The following is a 4701-nucleotide window of genomic DNA, read 5'->3' on the forward strand; positions in this document are numbered from 1 at the left end:
AAAGTCTGCCCATTTTGTGCCGTAGATTTTGTGTCTATGCCTAGTATTTAAACAAAATCATAATTTAAACGACTTCTTTCCTTCATTCACTTTGGAAATTTGGAATTGCAGCAAATCGAATTTTTCCAGGGAACAAAAATAGATCAATTAAACTAAATAAGTCTTCTTCCCATTAAATAAATTAAAAAAGTCTGTCTTGTAACCAGTCCTTTTCAAACAAGTAAAGTCTGCCCATTTTGTGCCGTCGATTTTGTGTTAATGCCTAGTATTTATACAAAATCATAATTTAAAGGACTTCATTCCTTCATTCACTTTGGAAATTTGGAATTGCAGCACATCAAATTTTGCCTGGGAAGAAAAGTAGATTAAATAAATTTAATAAGTCTTACTACTTCCCATTAAATAAATTAAATACGTCTTACTTGTTCCCACTCCTTTACAAAAAAGTAGTTTAAAACGAGGTCCCTTCACTCAACCTTTAACCCTATTTATTCACCTTCTAGGCTAAGTGTTAAAGGCTAAGTGTTAAAGGCTAAGTGTTAAAGGCTAAGTGTTAGAGGCTAAGTGCCAGAGGCTAGGCGCCAGAGGCGAGTTTTTGTGGGCTGAAGTTTTAGTGGGGTTAGTGTGAATACAATCCAAAAGAATACAACAGAATACAATACAATAGAATATAATACATAGATTAAATTCAATAGCTCTTACTACTTCCCATTAAATAAATTAAATACGTCTTACTTGTTCCCAATCCTTTTCAAAAAAGTAGTTTAAAACGAGGGCCCTTCACTCAACCTTTAACCTCAACCCCGCACGTCACATTGTGTTGTATCTGTGAATGTTGGTTGTGGCCAAATGATAGTTTTCTTTCATTCGTTTAGGTTCCACGGTGTTTGTTGGCTATGTTTTCCACTGTCAGAAGGATGAAAATACAAAGTACAACGCTTGGATGTGGGCGAAGACGTCACCGGTGAGTCCTTCCTTCCTATTTATTTACCTTCTAGATGCTAGAGGCTAAGTGTTAGAGGCTAAGTGTTAGAGGCTAAGTGTTAAACACAATACGAACAACACAACGATACTGCACTGAACAACACGATACCGCACTGAGAAACACGATACCGCACTGAACAACACGATACCGCACTGAACAACACCATGCCGCACTGAACACCATGCCACACTGAACAACACCATCCCGCACTGAACAACACCATGCCGCACTAAACAACACCATGCCGCACTGAACAACACCATGCCTCACTGAACGACACCATGCCGCACTGAAAGACACCATGCCGCACTGAACGACACCATGCCGCACTGAAAGACACCATCCCGCACTGAACACCATGCCGCACTGAACAACACCATCCTGCACTGAACAACACCATCCCGCACTGAACAACACCATGCCGCACTGAACAACATTATGCCGCACTGAACATTATGCCGCACTGAACAACACCATGCCGCACTGAACAACACCATGCCGCACTGAACAACATTATGCCGCACTGAACAACACCATGCCGCACTGAACAACACCATGCCGCACTGAACAACACCATGCCGCACTGAACAACATTATGCCGCACTGAACAACACCATGCCGCACTGAACAACACCATCCTGCACTGAACAACACCATTCCGCATTGAACACCATGCCGCACTGAACAACACCATCCCGCACTGAACAACACCATCCCGCACTGAACAACACCATGCCGCACTGAACAACATTATGCCGCACTGAACAACATTATGCCGCACTGAACAACACCATGCCGCACTGAACAACACCATGCCGCACTGAACAACACCATGCCGCACTGAACAACATTATAACGCACTGAACAACACCATCCCGCACTGAACAACACCATGCCGCACTAAACAACATTATGCCGCACTGAACAACATTATGCCGAAATGAACAACACCATGCCGCACTGAACAACACCATGCCGCACTGAACAACACCATCCTGCACTGAACAACACCATCCCGCACTGAACCACACCATGCCGCACTGAACAACACCATGCCGCACTGAACAACACCATGCCGCAATGAACAACACCATCCCGCACTGAACAACATTATGCCGCACTGAACAACATTATGCCGCACTGAACAACACCATGCCGCACTGAACAACACCATGCCGCACTGAACAACACCATCCTGCACTGAACAACACCATCCCGCACTGAACAACACCATGCCGCACTGAACAACATTATGGCGCACTGAACAACATTATGCCGCACTGAACAACACCATGCCGCACTGAACAACACCATGCCGCACTGAACAACACCATGCCGCAATGAACAACACCATCCCGCACTGAACAACACCATGCCGCACTGAACAACACCATGCCGCACTGAACAACACCATCCTGCACTGAACAACACCATGCCGCACTGAACAACACCATTCCGCACTGAACAACACCATGCCGCACTGAACAACATTACGCCGCACTGAACAACACCATGCCGCACTGAACAACACCATGCCGCACTGAACAACACCATGCCGCATTGAACAACACCATGCCGCATTGAACAACACCATGCCGCACTGAACAACACCATCCTGCACTGAACAACACCATGCCGCATTGAACAACACCATGCCGCACTGAACAACACCATCCTGCACTGAACAACACCATCCCGCACTGAACAACACCATCCCGCATTGAACAACACCATCCTGCACTGAACAACACCATGCCGCACTGAACAACACCATGCCGCACTGAACAACACCATTCCGCACTGAACAACACCATGCCGCACTGAACAACACCATCCTGCACTGAACAACACCATCCCGCACTGAACAACACCATGCCGCATTGAACAACACCATCCTGCACTGAACAACACCATCCTGCACTGAACAACACCATGCCGCACTGAACAACACCATGCCACACTGAACAACACCATGCCGCACTGAACAACACCATGCCGCACTGAACAACATTATGCCGCACTGAACAACATTATGTCGCACTGAACAACACCATGCCGCACTGAACAACACCATGCCGCACTGAACAACATTATGCCGCACTGAAAAACACCATGCCGCACTGAACAACACCATCCCGCACTGAACAACACCATGCCGCATTGAACAACACCATGCCGCACTGAACAACACCATGCTGCACTGAACAACATTATGCTGCATTGAACAACACGATCCTGCATTGAACAACACCATGCCGCACTGAACAACACCATCCTGCACTGAACAACACCATCCTGCACTGAACAACACCACCCCGCACTGAACAACACGATCCCGCATTGAACACCATCCCGCACTGAACAACACCATGCCGCACTGAACAACACCATTCCGCACTGAACAACACCATGCCGCACTGAACAACACCATGCCGCACTGAACAACACCATGCCGCACTGAACAACACCATGCCGCACTGAACAACATTATGCCGCACTGAACAACACCATGCCGCACTGAACAACACCATCCCGCACTGAACAACACCATGCCGCATTGAACAACACCATGCCGCACTGAACAACACCATCCTGCACTGAACAACACCATCCCGCACTAAACAACACCATGCCGCACTGAACAACATTATGGCGCACTGGACAACATTATGCCGCACTGAACAACACCATGCCGCACTGAACAACACCATGCCGCACTGAACAACACCATGCCGCACTGAACAACACCATGCCGCACTGAACAACACCATGCCGCACTGAACAACATTATGCCGCACTGAACAACACCATGCCGCACTGAACAACACCATGCCGCACTGAACAACACGATCCCGCATTGAACAACACCATCCTGCACTGAACAACACCATGCCGCACTGAACAACACCATGCCGCACTGAACAACACCATTCCGCACTGAACAACACCATGCCGCACTGAACGACACCATCCTGCACTGAACAACACCATCCCGCACTGAACAACACCATGCCGCATTAAACAACACCATGCCGCACTGAACAACACCATCCTGCACTGAACAACACCATGCCGCACTGAACAACACCATGCCGCACTGAACAACACCATGCCGCACTGAACAACATTATGCCGCACTGAACAACATTATGCCGCACTAAACATTATGTCGCACTGAACAACACCATGCCGCACTGAACAACACCATGCTGCACTGAACAACATTATGCCGCACTGAACAACACGATCCCGCATTGAACAACACCATCCCGCAGTGAACAACACCATGCCGCATTGAACAACACCATGCCGCACTGAACAACACCATGCTGCACTGAACAACATTATGCTGCACTGAACAACACGATCCTGCATTGAACAACACCATGCCGCACTGAACAACACCATCCTGCACTGAACAACACCATGCCGCACTGAACAACACCATGCCGCACTGAACAACATTATGCCGCACTGAAAAACACCATGCCGCACTGAACAACACCATCCCGCACTGAACAACACCATGCCGCATTGAACAACACCATGCCGCACTGAACAACACCATGCTGCACTGAACAACATTATGCTGCACTGAACAACACGATCCTGCATTGAACAACACCATGCCGCACTGAACAACACCATCCTGCACTGAACAACACCATCCTGCACTGAACAACACCACCCCGCACTGAACAACACGATCCCGCATT

This window comes from Syngnathus floridae, unplaced genomic scaffold (assembly GCF_059516105.1).
Source record: "Syngnathus floridae isolate MCC-2025c unplaced genomic scaffold, RoL_Sflo_1.0 HiC_scaffold_51, whole genome shotgun sequence".
NCBI lineage: Eukaryota > Metazoa > Chordata > Actinopteri > Syngnathiformes > Syngnathidae > Syngnathus > Syngnathus floridae.